At 43.6% G+C, this 16,855-nt stretch overlaps 1 protein-coding gene across 1 annotated transcript in view; it reads right to left on the reverse strand.

Annotated features, from left to right (window-relative positions):
* Positions 1–16,830, reverse strand: part of sipa1l1 (signal-induced proliferation-associated 1 like 1) — an 81,655-nt gene extending 64,825 nt beyond the window's left edge. Inside the window, exon 1 of the mRNA XM_035423142.1 lies at positions 16,553–16,830. The gene's annotated coding sequence lies outside the window, so the exon portion shown is untranslated. The remainder of the gene's footprint in view (positions 1–16,552) is intronic.
* Between the last annotated feature and the right edge of the window lie 25 nt (positions 16,831–16,855).

Raw genomic sequence — 16,855 nt, forward strand, 5'->3', positions numbered from 1 at the left:
TAATGGCTAGGACCACAGCGGTCACACACATAGACGCCCACACACAGACAGTCTTTTTATCACTCTCTCTCTGACTCTCTCTCTTTCTCTCCCTCTCTCTCATACACGCACACACACACGCACACACACTCTCGCCTTCTCTCTCTCTCTGTCATGCATATATCCAGCCAAGCACATACGCACACATACAGACAATAGCACAGTCACAGAAACAAACAGACAGAGAGACAGACAGATGCACGCACACACACATCTGTTAATGGCTTGCAGCCCTTTTGACAATAACAAAACACACTGATTATGCTGCACTTCCAGCGCATAAGCCACAGATTTTTACATTCAAATCCCAAGAGCTGTAAACAAATCAGAGGAAGTCAATCGCAGGTCAGGACGGGACCACGTTCGTTTCGGCAGCGTTTTAACGACTCCTGCGCGAAGACAATTGGCCTTGAGAGAATACACGGTTCCCGGTTAGAGGACCAGGCAGCTGCTCCCGCCCCAGTGGGAACAGCGCAGCTCGGCCAGGGGAACGTTCCACACAGACATTTCATTCAAATACGGCTTCCATTAAAGACAGGTGTGCAAACATCCCTCCCAAGATCAGAAAAATAAACGCAAGCGAGGGAAAAAAAAAAAAATGACAGGGGGCTGGCCGAACGGGCACGCGCCACGCATGCGGAAGAGGGGACAGGCAGGCGGCTGGCCCCCTGAGGGGGCAAGGCGAGGTGGGGCGGGGCAAGGCGGCGCAGACTCTGAGCTGCGACTGGCCATCGCGCCACGGGCACGATTCAGGGTACGACAGAGCGGGGCGTTCACGAACACGGGCCGCTCTGTCGCCACGCGCTCCTCGCGAAAAACACCAGACTCGCGCCGCCCCCCGAGCCAAATCGTTCAGATGCGATAGCGGACTGGGGTCACGGCAGGGTCGCGGCGGTCGGTTCGAGACGGACAGGCCGTCGTTCCGTCCTGGCGACCGACCGACGGCAACGACCGCGTGGGGAGCTGGAACCACGGCAACGTTCGTGTCCGTGGTTACGAGCCGCGAGCACTCGCGGCCAACCAGATGTGCGCTTGGCTTGCGGTAGTAATTGGACCGCACAGGGCCTTCCTGCTGTGCAGGCCAGCTCAGTGAAAATATCCCCCGATCTTCTGCTACCTCTTAATGCCGCTGCTCTTAGTCATTACGGTTATATCACTTTTACTGCAGCCTGGCATTCGTAGTTCCCTTTCAGTATCACCCACTAGTGATTTCCACAATTGCATTTGTTTCCGCGGTGTCACAGTCAATTTGTGCATCTATGCTGCTGCTATTCTAACCTTATCGCATGCACTACGGTTTGAGAGTATGGGAGAGAGCATCTGTTAAATAATTAAATATAAATACAAATAAATGTGTTCTAGGGTGAGCATTACTTTTACTATTTACATTATCTATTCCATTTCTTCCGTAATCACTAAGTGCAATCAGCAATGCAAATAGCAAATTAGGTTTATAATGTTTTCCAAATGCCCTTGCATCCAAAGTAATAAAATGGGATTCCTCCATCTTGGTACAGTCAGGAGAGACTAAAACTTAAAAAGAACTGCTTTCAGCAAAGCTTTTGTTTCAAAATGCAGAAATACTGATCTGCTCTTGAGGGAAATTTAAAAAAGAAAAACAACAGTCAAATGCTTTCGACAGTCAAGGTGAAAAGTTGTTTAATTTCCAAGCATCAGAAATCACAAAGAGCAATGTTTGTGCCTCGTTAGGCCAAGATGACACCTTTAAAAAACAAGAATTAGAACCTATAAATATTCCAGCATCAAAAATACAATGATACAACAATGTTATTTTGGTGCTCATCTGGTAAACAGGCTTTTCTACTTATTACAGTCACAAGAAATAATCCACAATTGAAATGAAAATATGAGCCTTCTGGAAGCTGCCACTTATTTTTAAGCTGTGGGTATAAAATCACTTGTTCTTGTCTTTCAGAATTAGGGTGAGCCAAATTAGCAAGATGTGACCAAACAGTATAGTTGCCACTGTGGTGAAACGGAGGGCAGCTCCGACTCACGACTACACACCATGGTGACGACGTTCACTGTTCCCTGTTCATCCTCGTGAGAACCACCAATGCCCACACTCAATTCCACAGCTATGCGCAGTGGATATAAAACCCCGCCAGAGATCAGATCTGTTTACATCTATCAAATACACAGTCAAGTGAAACGATCATTAAGTTCCTTAAGTGGAGCAAAAATATTAATCAGGCGTCGCTACGCATTGGAATCTCCCAGAGACTCAAGGATGCATCCTCCAAGCTCTAAGGAAGTTGATAACTTTTCTTCATGATAACCAACACACCACATGATAAACACCACACTTCAGGTGCAATTCAGGCTTACATCATAATGAACGATTGCCATAAGGAACGTTATAATTTGCCCTAGAGGATGCGTCTACACAGGATGCTGAATGTGTGGGAACTAAAAACCCAAACAATTACACACGTTTTGTCTGGTCTGTTGAAATACTCATTAACCACACCCAAACCCTTCCAGTAAATGTTTATTTAGTGGCTTTGTAAATTGAGGGGTTAGACACAGGTGTGCAAGTTTGTGTGCGTGTGTGTGCGTGTGTGTGTGTGAGAGAGAGAGAGTGTGTGACTGTAAGTGTGTGTGTGTGCTTCGGCTCTCATAGACAATCATTCCTCTCGGATGCTGACTTTGCTGTCTGTCACCCAGTTGAAAGAGATGACCTTGTCACTACTGTAGGCATTTTCTCCCTCATTCCATTAGCAGGGACTCTCCAGCCAGCCCCGCCCACAGCGAGCGTGTTCCAATGGCAGAAGAGGGAACACTGTCCCTGGAATGGTAATGCAACCATGGAAACCAGCTCAATTCCCATGTACTTTTCATGAGTCACCAACCCTGACATTAAAATTTGATAAAATGATCAAATTACGTCGTGCTGTATGTACATATGACAAACGTCAAACAGATGTGTGTTTGTCATAGGCTGCTTTTCCCCAAGTATGGTTTAATTAACTATAAATTTGCGATATAATATTTATATGACTCCAAGTTCCTGGCAATATCTGGATAGTAAGGGAGGACAAGAACTTCAAATACTAAAAAACTTGGCAGGCGCACCAAACCTCTCATATGGCAAGTAAGGTTTCAGCGCTATGATTCAAAAAGTTCCAAACTTTGAAGACAAAAAAACTCTTTGCTTACCTTTCAAGGCCGTTTATTTTGCTCCTAAGACTTTCGAAAAGAGCTGTGCCCTGGAACCACAGGGGCAACATGGGAGCTTTAAACCACACAAGCGACGTGTCGCCTGTGATGTGGGCAGAACAGAGCGCGCGCGAGCGCGCGGGGTCCGCTCGCGGGGTCCGCTCGCGCTGCCAGCTGGACGTAAACCGCCGGCGCGGCGGCCCTCGGGCCGGTCCGGGCCCCCGCACGCAGATCCGAAGCGGCCGATGAAAACCGCCTTTTTGGAGTCAGACCCAAGACGTTTCTCAGGGACGCGCTTCGTGCAAATCCTGTCGACGTGTTCTCTCCGAGCAGGCAGGAGGCTCGGGGTCAGCCAAAAGTAATTGCTGGGATCAGCAACCCATAAATATAAGATGATATATTAGGAACCCTGGCGAACGGCGGCGGTTTCCTTTCAAAGCGTCATTCCAGCTGAAATGATTTCAATCAAAGAACGTTCTAGATGGATGTTTATATGCAGGCACGGCCTTCTCCAGATGGAGGCCAGGTTATGACTGTAATTAACCTCTGCACTCCAGGACCTGCCTCAGGACCATGTCACCACCCTGAAGTGCTCAGGTGAGAAAATAACTCCAGTATGTTAGTTATGCTACTAAATTTAGCCACCCAATATGATTCCCTGTGGGAAAAAATGTACTTTCTGCTTCAGAAACGCATAAAGCTCAGCATGCATCAAAAAAATTACAGCTGGTGGAGTAAGATTGAGATTGCTCAACGCGTTTACAGTTGGCGAAAAACTCAAAGCAGGCACCTCCACATGGGTGACATAAGAACACGTTTTAATGAGGTTTAAATACCTTGAAGCTACTGATAAATGAGAAGAGGAAAAAAGAATGTCAAATCATTCACACGTGCAATTCTACAATAACTACCCCAGAGCTGTGCAGTATAAACTCCTAACAAGATTAAATAAAATGAAATAAATAACAAATCACAATGAAAAGTAAAAATAAAATCCAATAAAAAGTAGTAAACTAATAATAACAAATTAACAAATGATACAGGAACGATGCACAATAGAAGTGTAGATAAAACGTGAGACTCGAAATGAATGCCAAGTAATCATGAAAATGTGTGTTTTAAGTCGCTTTCTAAAACTTTCATTAGAGGATGCCTGTCTGGGGAAAGGCAGTCCACAGTTTAGGGCCATAAAAACAAAATGAAGCCTCCCCACGTCTCCCCTAATGTATGAACATCAAAAACCAGCAACTAGACTCAAGTGTCAGTTATACTGTATAGTTTAGCACTGAGCAATTACTTGCTTGGAAAACAAAAGATTTTTTTTTATCTGAAATGAGCATGCAACCAATGAAATTACTTGAGTAGGGAATGTGCGCTGGCTTTGGTTAAAGCTGTTTTGAATAATTTGCAGCTGATCATTAAAAAAAAATTTTTTTTTCTGAGACCAGAAAAAGAGCATGACAACACAGTGCTATTGCTTAGCCACTGTGTCGCCCGCACGCAGAACTGCAGCCCCTCATTCGACATGTTACGCTGACATCTTCTCCGACTGAAACGTCTACCTGGGCATTTCCTCAAAAAACGAATCCATGTTACAGCCGTCCGCCTCATTGCCGGCTCAAATCCGCAACGCCAGGGCGCTGCTTTCTCTAGCGTTAGCCTCCTCAGATACGACACCCGTGGAAGCAATGTGACATAATTACTTATCCTCCGTGCCCACGTGCAGCCCTGGTAGGTCAGCGTGACAAAAAAGGGCTATGGAAACCAAGCAGAACCTGAACTAATCAAGCAGCGCTGGTTCCGGATCGCAAGCGCGGAAAAGTTAAACTAACCGTTCGTGCTGTCTCGTCATTTTCCCCCCGAAAAGAATTCCCTAAATGAAGTGTGTAAGGCTTTATCTATGAATAACCTATTAAACCAGGCATGCTATGGCGGCACGGCTGACTGTGTTATGAAATATCTAAGCCCATACTGTGCTTTATGACTGCCGTGCCACATAGGGAGAGGGATAACTGTGCTAAAATTATTCCAGCGGAGCCGCAGCTGAAAAGCTGCACGAGAGGGCTTTGACGGTGCGGCTACAATATGAGACGGCTGCTTTTCGTGAGACGAAAACCATCTATGTGATCCCAAAGTTTGGCCCCCACCAAGATACCCACAAGCTATACTTAAATTTAAAAACTGCCTTTTTAAAACAGGTGCATGGCTGTCTGAAGTATCCAGTAGGTTGAGCATTTATTTTATCCAAGATGCAGATTCTCCAGCCTAAGACTCAAGCCTGAACAAGTTCAGTTTTTTTTTTTTTTTTTGTTGTGATTCATCACACAGGTGCTCCAACCTGACATAATAACACAAACACTGGTCCTGTCGTTTCCATTAATGCCACTGCAGTTCATCAACATTCAAACTGAACAGGTTTGAGTATTTTCCCTACTTGACATCGGCCATTAAATTATTTGTGATAATAAGCAGCGATAATAAACCGCCATTTTCAGTTCTGACATATAAAATTAAGATTTAATGTTGTCAGCTTCAAAGCCGAATACGCAGCAATACAGCACAAGGAAAAGAGACACCCTCCCCAAACCCACCACCACCACCACCTCAGCCCAATGCATGAAGCAGCATTACATTTTCAAAATTCTATGATACCGCTTTTGGCAGCCAATCAGCAAACGCCATGCACAAAAAAACCTGGCTTAAACGCAACTCTGCAAGGCCACTGCCACAGGCAGTCTGTTAGAACATTTTAGCAGATCACAGCAGTTGCCAGACCAACAAAAAAAAAAAAGAAAAAAAAAAAGAAAAAGAAAAAACGCATTTGACAGCAGGTGTCCACCGCCCTTCGCCCTAATTACAGTGTGGGGCAGGGATGCTAAAACGGCTACTTTTGGTCATGCCTTAGACCTACAGCCTCCTGGCGCTGAAAGGAGCTCACAACGTTCTCATTCCCAGACACTTCAGCCCCCTCAGTCAAGTTAGCCCACGGCTCATCTGCGTTTCGCTGAACAGCTATTCAAGAGGAAAAATGGGCTCCGAAATAGATGTCTTTGTGTCTATTTCTCAACTGTACAACGAGCAGCCAGACAACTTACTGAATCGGGGAAGGCGACATCATTCAAATGAGTGACTCAACATGTTAATTAAACAACTCCGCGATGGCCATAATGCAACGGTTGTAATGCCAATGATTAGCTGCTCCGAAGGTCACAGACAAAAATCCAAATCAGAAAATTGTGCTTAAACTTCCAGAACACAGTTCTTTTTGGATGTGCAGCAGACGCAGGTATTTGACTTTGAATGGGAGAAAGAATTCAATGGGGCTGGTTGACATAGCGGGAGCTCGGAGAGAGTGACTATGTAGAGTGATTTGAACTGTGAGCACAATTAAAATCATATAGTGTCCCATTTCACTCTTGCAAATCCTTTAGAATTCCTACATACTCAGAACGCATTTTCAAAGATTTTATGTAATTATTAGTCATGAACAGGCAATTTCAGAAGAAGTATTGCACATTGTAACTGCAGTTCTGTTCCTTTACCCAACAGGTCGCCTACCTTTGTGCACCCACCGAGTACCATGGTAACCTGAGTGTGAATTGACTGGATCACACTGTGTCGCAGAACAGAGGTCCAAAGCTTTACAAAGACTCAAAACCAAACCACCCTGGCCACAAATATAATGACCTTTAGAATAACCCGAATGGGGCTTTTCAAATGTAAGAAAATCTGACCGGTCTATATCCGTGCTTGCATCGCCTTCGAATGCAGCAAAATCAGAGGCAGGGCTAAAATTGGAAAAGAACAGAACAGAATTACAATGTGCACGATCATTTGGAAACCCTTGATCCTTGACTGAGGCTGTTAGCATTTCGTAAGAGGCGGGCTCGCGCCGAAGAAATGTCTCGGATAAGTGATTTTCTAGCCTAGCGCTTGCATAAATTTGCGGCCACGGATCGTTCAAAGATTTCGCCCGGAATGGAACAGGAGAGGCAGGCCTGTAATTACCGGGTCGGGAGGAAGCCGCGACATCACCGACTACAGCGAGAACCGCTAATTCATGTCGTTAGCTCAAAAACCGTCTCCCCTTCCAGCACGGCTATGGTGGAATAAGGTCCACAAAATTAGCACGGCATATCTTATTCACGGGTTTTCTTCTGTACAACAAGCCGGTGCAATGCAACCGGATTAAAAGGTAGTCGTATTGCTGTGGCAACGTTAAGTGTTTCCGACGAGAAATTCCTGTGCTTGTCATCTTTTCAGGAAGATAAAAGGGGGGACAGAAATTCTGTCCTTTGGCCAGCAGAGCAGAGCAGAGCAGCTGGAAGCCAAGAGACATTGAGCATTAAGTGGATCTGGCAGAGCTTTGAGACTTTGTTCCCGAAACTGCTCAAAAAAAGCCCTCCACCAGCAACGTCCTTCCAATGCAATGCATTTAAGATCAAATGACATCTCTTTAAACAATATGGCAGCCTCTTAGAAAAATGGAAGACAAAATCAATATACGTGCTGTACTCTACTTATATGTTCAGCTACTAATCTGCATAGTACCCAAAGGTATTGAGATAAGGAGGAGAGATAAAAGCGGTTTGAAGTTGAACTATTCCACCTGACTTCCGCAGGGTTCCATTAGGAGATGACCCCCAGAAATGTTGGGGTCAATTCTGTTTCAGCTCACTCAGTTTAAGAAATGGATTGAAATTCAATTCTTTAATTAAAATATTCTTGACAAACGTCGTGGGCAATTCAAGAACTGAAGCAACTGAGTGGACGCAAACCCTGGAGCTCGCTGCATTCAACGGATTAGGACCGGTCTCAATACCTAGCCCAATTTCTGCAGAGCAACGTCCAACTTAACACATGAAATGGAGTCCACACTGAGTGATTTGCACGAGTCGCATTTGCACTTTGACGTATCACCCCTGCTAATCTGGACCCGTCTTTGACTGTGTGGGAGGTCGAGTGGCACAGATAACACACTGAGAAGAAGCCTCCCACTACAATCTGACAGGGTCCTCCCTCATTTCCATTTGTTTCCAAGCCACAAATGGCCCGTTTATGCCCCCTAATGTGTGCCCATTTTCTTGTCCCCCCAGGGGAACCTCTCATGAGCAATGAAGCGAAAAGCATTATCTGGCCCAGCTACCTGCCTTGCTACCTGCAGCAGGTGAGGAAGGCTGAAGCACATCTCCAGCACTCTGTAATGACACAGACTACATTCGTTAACTTCTGCAATTCTTTTCCCAAAAACCATTGTGTTTATTTTTATTGGCATCTTAGTGACCTTTAGTGTTGTTCACCTCAACTTGGCTGCAGCTAACAGAAGTGTAGTTGTTATATAAGTTGTGGGTCAAAAGATCCTTCATAAGACTTCAGTGCTTTGCAATGTGTGATGACAGTTGCTCTGGTATATATATATATATTGCAGTAACACAAGACATTGTACACCATGCTTCATAGTACACCACAACTCAGTGCACAGCTTATACTTTATTAATGAGAAGTGAGTTCACCAACTGTTTAGGATACATTTTAATTGGCTCCGTACTCTGAAGACAATCACTCTCTGCCATACTGAGAGCATTTTACACCCAAATATTCAAGCCACTCAATTCAGCACTGTTAACATTTTAGAACACCAGCCATTTCATGCACTGAGCTTCATTCCCCTATGGAGAGAGCAGTCAGGAATGAGACCTCAGCAAATCTGAATTGCCACACCTCCCAGAATTCCCAGTGAGGGATTAAACACTTCCAAACGGGGGTAGTCATCGGCATTCACCACCAGCATTCGCCACGGACCAATCCAATTTGAGAGAGTGATTATCATGTACGGTCAATCAGGAAGATGTTCAAATGTATCAATTATCTCAGGTCTTTCATCTGTTAATTGCGCAATTTTTCATTTGTTAGCAGTAACCTCCATATTTTTGTCTGTTTTGTGCAAACCGAGTGTCAGTTCCGGTCATAGTTTTTACACATAAATTATAGCTTTCTATAAAAAAATTTTAAACTAGGCTTGAATAACTACCATTGGAGCTATAATCCACCAATCTGTTACTAAATCAAGCTAAATTGAATTCCACAAACAGCTGGAGGTTTTCTACAGTAACACATTACAGCATGGTTACCAAGAGTGTCTGCAATTTCAACAAAGCAAAAAAAAGAAACAATTAAAGCCGCAAGCGGCGTTGGAAGGGGTCCAAGCAGTGGCAGCATCGCGCGCCCTATGGAGCGATTTTAAAAAGACTCTGTCCTCATGATCATATGCCTTCACCCAACATATCTACTGAATATCGTGATGATCGTATGATATATTGATGAGTTATGGCCAATTTTGAGCTAAGAGACGCTGTCGGATGACTTAGTTACGTCGCCATGGATGTGTCCTGGCCGCTTCCCGTCAAGGCCTTTAATATGTCGTAACACTTAGATGGCATGTCATAACACTTAGATGGTCCGGTGTGCATGCACAGCTGCAGTGTTTCTGCGCCGCAACTAAAAAAGGCGTCACACTAGTGTTGTCACGATACCGAAATTTTGACTTTGATACTGATACCAGGTTTAGTATTACGATACTCAATACTGAAATGATACTTGAAACTTAAACGGTGCTAATTCGATACTCGGTACCTAACGATACTGTAATTACCTTAATAGATCAGAAACGTAATGTCCACAAGGGTTGACCTCATTTTCTAATTCATGGTTTATTAACAACCTTTAAGTTGAAGCCTCTTCAACATATTAATATGCATAGGTCTATAGTGTTACAACACTGAACAATAGAAAAACATGTTAAATATATTTCAAAAATTAAACAGTTGTAAACTAAATAATCTTTAAAACAGGTCTTTCACCTTTAAATAGATTTAAAAACAGCATATTTTAATAACAATACAGCATCTATCTATAATAAAATATTTCCAAATTGGAACACCTATTGCTACTGAAGTGTACTGAGTCAAAGCTTGCGCTGAATCAAAGAGCTGAGTGCACAAGCACAAGTCACCTCACTTGGCAACCTTAGTTGCTACTGCCTTCTAGCGAAGATTCTGACAAATTACACTTTTCATCCTCTCAATCAGTAATGCGGGAGACAATTTTCCGTGGCTTTTACATTTAACTCAAAACTACCGAACGTCGGAATATTCTAATACCGAACCGTTTATTTTTAATTTTTTAAAAAAAATTTTAAGTACCGAGAAAGTGCAGAAGTTTTGTTATACCGTGCAACACTACGCCAGACACATATTCCAATCCATTGCTCAGTTTAGCAGAGAATGCACATTTCAGAGCGCCCCAGAGACAGATAGAATGATAACACATAAATACACATTTCAAATAATAAATACGACATTGAGAAAAAACGAAACAAAAAAACGAGTTATCAAGTCGCAACCTATGCGCAGAGCAGCCGACCGTTTTATTTATTTATTAGCAGATGAGAAGCAACAGGAATCACAAACGGATTGTCCAAGACAATATATGACCACTCAGTCGCAAAAGGGACATCTCTACGTGTAAAACCAATGGTAAGATTGTATATTTATTCAATGTTTAGTCCCAGATATTGTCCTATCCTATCCGCTTCTGTTTTGCGTCAGAAAACGATGTCAGATAGGTTTATCAGCAAAGAAATGGCTTAGCTATGCCCCGAAGTCATCAATAATAATAGTACTCTCCAAGAAATTATGAAAATCGTTGACAGCGTTTTGTTAAGTGCATCGTCTTTAATGCTACGCCACAGTGAATGCGATAAGAAAACATTCTGTTATGCTGAACTATAAAACGCCGTTCCAAATGCAAAATCAGACATGTTATACGTCGTTAGAAAGCTTATACTCTCACCTACTGAATAAATGAACTGTCATTCAAGCCAAATTGTACTAAAAACCGCGACATGGCCGTAAGCAACAGGAATCACAAACGGATTGTCCAAGACAATATATGACCACTCAGTCGCAAAAGGGACATCTCTACGCGTGAAACCAGTGGTAAGATTGTATAATTATTCAAAGTTTAGTCCCAGATATTGAATGTAGAATGACATGGCATAATAAAAAAAAAAACTTTGTCTCGTTTATTTCGTTATTCAGTGAGCAGCGTTTTCACTGATGTATTGGCATATTTCAGGGCTAACGCCGGGTTTATCTTGTTGCTACGGAATATTACAGTAGCCTACATTACATGCATTTGGCAGACGCTCTTATCCAGAGCGACGTACAACAAAGTGTATAAACATAACCAGGAATAAGTGTGCCGAAAACCGTAAAGAGTAATACCGTTCCAAGTGCAGGGAACAACCGCATAGTTCAACTTGGACCCAGTAGGTTAAACTGATTAACGCTAACACAAACAAGAACAGCAACAACGCAGTCTATGAAAACATTCAAGCAATAGTTAAGACGAGTTAAGACTAAGTCACCTACGGAACAACTACCTAGTTACAACCCTAAGCCTACAGTCAATTTAGAGATTAAATTGACAATACGATTTCTCTCAGCACAATGACGGATTTAAAGACTAAACGAACTCACCCGATATTGTCTTCAAATGGACCGTATTATTTATTTAGACACTGGCAGACTACAGCATAAATTGCGTCTTCTGTTTATATTCAATATTAGTAATTGCAGCGAGAAACTGCAGCTGTAGGTCGTTATGTTATGGTAGCAACGGAACGAAGCGGACTATATATGTATTAGGCTACCGTCATTGTTTCATTATACCAGCGTGTTTTCGCGCGTGTGCACAGAAACTCAGAACCTATCAATACAATGGTTTAGCTATTTCTCACCATAATGACAGATTTAAAGACTGAACGAACTCATCCGATATTGTCTTCAAATGGATCCATGCCAAAGAAAAGTAATGATTCATCCTCTCAAAGCTTTACCGTAGCGTATTATTTATTTAGACATTGGCAAAGTACAGCATAAATTGCGTCTTTTGTGAATATTCAATGTTTGAAATTGCAGCGAGAACTGCAGCTGTAGACATAAGATAGTCTGTTATGTTATGGTAGCAACGGAACGAAGCGGACTATATATGTATTACCGTCATTGTTTTATTATACCAGCGTGTTTTCGCGCGTGTGCACAGAAACTCAGAACCTATCAATAAAATGGTTTAACTATTTCTCAGCATAATGACAGATTCAAAGACTAAACGAACTCACCCGATACTGTCTTCAAATGGATCCATGCCAAAGAAAAGTAATTATTCATCCTCTCAGAAAGCTTTTACTGAAAAACTTTTGGTCGCCTATCCTAGCATGCACGCTAGGTGGCAGTGTCAGACCGTGCTTTCACTGATAAAAACTAGCGTCGCCATGGTTGTCGCTTGCCGTAAAGAAGTTTACTCGATGTCGTAATCGTTTGGATTTGGAGCTCCAGCTTTTCCGCACCCCACCTACTGAAAAAGTCCAAATGGTGTGCAAACCATATGGCGGACATAGGTGCTCCCAATAGGAAAGTTGTAGAGCACATTCAGATGCATCAGTCGATGAAGTTTTGTGTTGATCTGACTTACGGTGTGGGAGTTATGACCTTTTAAACTATGATCCTTTGTCATAGCGCCACCATCTGGCCGACATAGGTGATTTTTAGTGCCTGAGTAGTGGGGGGCCATAGGAACCCACCTACCAAAGTTGGTTGGTCTACAACTTATGGCTGCTGAGCCTCAGACATTTTAGCTGAGAAAACTGCCACGCCCCAACTAAAAAGTCTAAATGGCGGGCAAACAATATGGCGGACATAGGTGGGGCCAATGGCAAAGTTGTAGAGCACGTTCAGATGCATAGGTCGATGAAGTTTTGTGTTGATCTGACTTATGGTGTGGGAGTTATGGCCTTTTACGCAAAACCCTTTGTTATAGCGCCACCATCTGGCCGACGTACGTGGTTTTTAGTGCCTGAGTAGTGGGGGGCCATAGGAACCCACCTGCCAAATTTGGTTGCTCCAGGACTTATGGTTGCTGAGCCTCAGACACTTTTAGCGGAAAAAAATAAGAATAATAATCCTAACAGATACAATAGGGTTCCACCAGCTTCGCTGCTTGGACCCCTAATTAGGGGAATTAGGGGAAGTTATGGAAAAAAAGATTATGACCGGAGGAAAACTGTTTCAGCAGAATTTACAAAAATTAACTGAAGAATGAGTCTATTGTCATTAATGGATTCACTTGATTGTCTTGCATGGCTTGAGTTGGGGGTGAATTATGGGACTAAGACTACAGCAAATCAGCCAATGAGGGGGAATTGGTGCATCAGGACTGCCATAGGCAAAAGAACATTATCATAAACACCACATTATAAACTCAAAACAATAAAAAACAATCAAATTTCTTCTTAGTAGCCCAATTTCTCATTTAGTTTAATACAGCCCAGACAGCCTGTTTTATTGTTTATACAGGAATATTGCTATAAAGACTGCTATGCTTAGTTTAAACTGAGCCTGGTTTATCCTGTGAGGGTATAGACCAGGTCTGCTTTCTGATTCAGGCACAATGCCTATCGCATGAGAGTGAACCAAGGCTTTGAGTAACAACCTCTCATGAGAATAACAGTATATCACAAGCCTTTTACCAGCGGAGAGGCTGAATATTACAGCAGGAAAAGCACTACAGCCGGCGCGCAGCAAACTGCATTACAGGTGAGATGGAGGCCAGGCCGGTGCCAGTGATCGACCAAGCGCTACCAAATACCCCCTGTCCTACTTACAGATCTAATAAATGGCCTTTACGTAACGCTGAACAAATATGCAGCACTTTGTCAGCGAGTCATTGCTCCCTTAAACGAGAACTTATTTCATACCCTACGCCTGGTCTCCCACATAGCGCGGCACAAAAATGCCCACTGTAGTCATATGGCACATTATCGTTCTCAGAAAAAAAAACATCTAAATCCACGCTACGCCCGGATGATTGCTGGTCGAGGTGCATGTGACTGGCATCGCCCTGCATCCACTTGATTTTGAAACACCTATAGAATTCGCTGCCACTCTGCATATGAAAAGTGCTTGTTAAGCCTTCAGCCGCCAATCGCGACCCCCCGCCAGCCCCCTTTATTTTTTTTCCTTCCCGCATGTGTTGCGCAACGTGCGCGCAGCCACCTACACACACCGCCTCTACCGTGAGCCGCCGAGCGCTCGGAAACGCTCGCCGAAGCCAGTTCCCCGCGTCCTCGCCGTTCTCGGGCTGTGGCTTGCCGTGACGCTCGCTGGCCATTGTGCCCGATTAGACATGGCCGCCGGAGCCATTTCGGCTTCGGTCTGCAGCGGTTGGTACCAAGCTAAAGTGGCTGTAATGATGGCAGAGTGCGGGTCTGTATAGGCAATCCTGCTTCTTCCTGTGCCTCCCTTGTTGTGTAAATTAAATAACCCTCCCCCCCCCCCCCCCCAGATGAATTGGTCTACCTGAGGCTACCCAACAAGGAGGAGACCACCTACAGCTCTGCAGGCTTACCTGGGCGGGGGCTGCTGGCTACAATGAGCCTGATTAATGTAATTAACTCTCTGAATGAGTGCCAAATTATCAACTAAGGGCCAGGGGCTGGGGCTGTGTGGGCTGGGACCACCACGATGATTGGCGGTTCACTGGTCCCCGCTCTGAATGCCACCCCCCCCCCCAGTGGCTAACATGTTGATGGCAGATCAAGGTGAGGGAGGAAGCAGTTATGGGCCCGAACACTTTCCTGCCTCCCTCCCTCCCTCACTCCCTCCCTCCTCTGTTGGACTGATAGATGGATTCTTAGTCATTGACCCACAAGGGCAACTTCTCACAAAAGCACCATCCTCCTCTCTCATCTCTGCTGCCTGTACCGCGCTGTGAACACACCGCCCACACGCCACAGCACCACACAGCGCCATGATGTAACCGACCCAAAGAGAGCAGGAGCTCCTGCCGCTCCTCACACGGTGTCTTCGCTCACCACCTGACACCTGTGAAGAGCGCCTGGTTGACCAACCCAAAAATGGGACATTGTCAGTTACATTCATTTTGTAGCTATTTTTTTTTAGCAGACTCTAATCCAGAGCAATTGACAGGGCTTACATTCTTTATATACAACCAAATTATACAGCTGGATATTTTTACTGAAGCAATTCAGACTAAGTGCCTTGTTCAACGGTACAACAGCAATACCACACCTGGGAATTAAGCCTACCATCTTGGAGCAGCAAACCTGGTTCCCTAACTATTAAGATAAACAGCCACCAGATGCTGTGTATACCTTAACGTTGCCTTGAAATTCCACAACACTACACTGTTAAAGTAGTTGCAAGTCTTCCACAAAAGACAGATTAAATATGTGGGGCGTACAGGAAATATGTATTTGCTTGCTAGGTTTCAAAACAAAAAAAGCTAATACCATTCATGTTATCGGTTCTAAAGATCGAATGTTTTCCCAAAGCTGTTCTCTAAAAAACAATTGCATTTAAAAATCAACAAAATTCATTTAACCGTGATCACTTGTTGCTATGAGTTTGGAGTATCCTAAGGGCAACAAAATGAACCATGATTTAAGACGTTATTTTCTAAAAAATAAAATAAAATAAAAAAGAAGAAGAAGAAAACTTCAGAAGAAACGTACATTTTCGAACGGTCTAAATACTTGTGGCAAGCTTTGTTATTCACAGAATGAAAAGCTGAGTGGGAGAATGTGCTTCGTCCAATGTTCAAAGATGATGCATTAGTGGCGTTGCATTTTAAATAAATATGTATTTTTTTTAAATAAACAAATAAATAAATAAATAGCATTTTATCACTTCACTAAAAAGCATTTTATGCCATTTTAATTCAAGTGAATGGTTCACGAAATCCAAAAACTAAACATTAACCCAATTAGGCTACCTTTACAGATTATTTAATAACACTCAAACCTAGCTAATACCATAAACCCTCATCCCAAAATACAGTTTTCCACATTTTACTCTGGACTCGAACACTATTACTGAGTTGACCAGTTTAACCACTTCTGCACAGGGACTACGTGTTTTTCATCTGACTAAATGTGCTAGCTGCATTATCTATGTAGAGGCTATTTTACCACGAAAAACAGCAATGCTATGGCTAGATCCATTTTGAATGGTTGTTTTTAAGCAACATAGTTTGCGGTTCGCTGCATTTCGCCGTCTTTGTATTGCTGAAAGTTCTCTGATGTATAGCCTACCTGTCAATTATTTTACAATAAACAATTCAGCCAACTACCGGCAGGTAACAAACATCACATTTCAAACAAACAGTCACTATCTCAGGTACACATTAACAAAACAGTGTAGAAACTGAAACCTATATGCTCTTGGACATCGCAATCGCAGTGTTTTCAACTCACCTCTCTCTCCCGCGGGGGTTCTGATCTAATAGCTAGATAGCTGCAGAATTCCAAGCCTCTCCTCCTTCCCTCGCAATTTCCAGGCGAGCAAAAAATACAGCACAGAACCCCTGCCTTCCTCGGGCTTCAGCTTTTCACCACGATTACTCAAACTGTCCACTGCTCTGAGACGACAGTCCAGTCCATCCCCGTGTCTCCTTGGAAATAATTCTAACTTGGAAGTTCATACAAAGTTGCAGCTCCGCCTCGCTATGCAGCCGATGGAGAGATGAGGTCACCGCAATCCAGCTCCCCCCCCCCCCC

This window comes from Anguilla anguilla, chromosome 6 (assembly GCF_013347855.1).
Source record: "Anguilla anguilla isolate fAngAng1 chromosome 6, fAngAng1.pri, whole genome shotgun sequence".
NCBI lineage: Eukaryota > Metazoa > Chordata > Actinopteri > Anguilliformes > Anguillidae > Anguilla > Anguilla anguilla.